Source organism: Colobus angolensis, unplaced genomic scaffold (assembly GCF_000951035.1).
Source record: "Colobus angolensis palliatus isolate OR3802 unplaced genomic scaffold, Cang.pa_1.0 Scaffold9, whole genome shotgun sequence".
Lineage (NCBI taxonomy): Eukaryota > Metazoa > Chordata > Mammalia > Primates > Cercopithecidae > Colobus > Colobus angolensis.
Genome location: NW_012122931.1, coordinates 6,316,673 through 6,318,197, shown reverse-complemented (window position 1 = coordinate 6,318,197; position 1,525 = coordinate 6,316,673). Strand labels below are relative to the sequence as shown.

The following is a 1,525-nucleotide window of genomic DNA, read 5'->3' as shown; positions in this document are numbered from 1 at the left end:
TTTTTTTGGTACTTTTAGTAGAGATGGGGTTTCACCATGTTGGTCAGGCTGGTCTTGAACTCCTGACCTCAGGTGATCCAGCTGCCTCAGCCTCCCAAAGTGCTGAGATTACAAGTGTGAGCCACTGTGCCTGGCCCTCATGCTGTTTCTTCAACTCACCAGCCATATGACCACAGGACCTTTGCATTTGCTGTGGAATGCTCTGCCACAAGAGAGCTACCTGGCTTGCTCCCTCACTTATCTCTGCTCGAAGGTCACCTTATTAGAGACCTTCCCTGAACACCCTCTATAAAAAGACAACTCCCAACTCCCTCCCCATGGTCCTTCCTTCTTTATTTTTCTCCAAAGCACTTATTACCACCTAATATATCATGTTTATTATTTGCTGAATGAACAAATGAACCCAAGTAGCGAGGCCCTTCACCCCTGGCCACCACTTTCTGCTCTAAGTATAGCCTCCTGTGACCCTTTTCAAAGCCACCCTTTCATGCTCATCCTAACCAGTTTGAAGCCTGAAGAGAAACATTCTGTGAAAGATCATATATGGGAGGATTTTCCCAAGACATCAGATATTCCCCTCCCCTTAAAAATCAAATGCACTAGCCGGGCGCGGTGGCTCATGCCTGTATTGCCAGCACTTTTGGAGGCTGGAGGGGGCGGATCACTCAAGCCCAGGAGTTGGAGACCAGCTTGGATAACATAGTGATACCCCACCTGTATTTAAAAAAAAAAAAAAAAAGAAGAAGAAAAGAAAAACAAAACGAATGGACTGACAAACACAGGCAAAGACTGGAAATCTGGGGCTCTTTCGGGTCAAAGAGCAGCCAAGACAAGTTCCACCCACAGAGCCATAGTGGCCAGCACAGTCAGTTTCACTATCAACTCACCTGTCGGGCCGGCTCCCTTGGCCCTCCGGTTGCAACCTCACCCTGTTGGATTTCCCTATACTTTGTGTCATCCCTTTTGGGAGCTGATCCAGAATCCAAGTCGTCCCTGAGCTTCTAAGCACTTCTCTGGGGGAACTTAAGCTCATCCAACAGGTAGGAGGGGCAGAGGGTGGCCCTTTCAACCTACACCGATCCCCCATCTTGTAGGGGCAAACGACAGAGCGTCATTTTCTTTCTGGAGGAAGGGAGCTCAGTTTTAAAGACACGATTCTCAGACCTGGCGGCAGGGATACAGAAAGGAGCCCTCCCACCACTGGCCAAGATGGACCTCAGAGAGTGGTTGCAGCGGCGATGCTTAGGCCCCGTAGGCAGGAGACGAAGGAGGAGGACGCAGGTACATCCCTTGGCCCGGGGTACGGGACCTACCCTGGATGGGGCTGCCCTCAGCGTCGGGAAGCGGACGTGATGCTTTGCAGGCGAGGAGGAGCGGAGAATGCAGCCCAGGAGAATCCGGGGCCAGAGCACCTCAGGAGGTTGGGGATCTCGTCAGGATAGACCCGGGGTCCAGGGGAGACGGGGGTCGGCGGGGCGGAGCTTGGGATCCCGGGGACGGGAGCTCCGGGAGGAAGGGGGTCGCG

General features: G+C 52.8%; 1 protein-coding gene across 1 annotated transcript in view; it reads right to left on the bottom strand.

The window, feature by feature from the left end:
- Nucleotides 1–1,525, bottom strand: part of ZER1 (zyg-11 related, cell cycle regulator) — a 50,003-nt gene extending 48,478 nt beyond the window's left edge. Inside the window, exon 1 of the mRNA XM_011931259.1 lies at nt 1,314–1,525. The gene's annotated coding sequence lies outside the window, so the exon portion shown is untranslated. The remainder of the gene's footprint in view (nt 1–1,313) is intronic.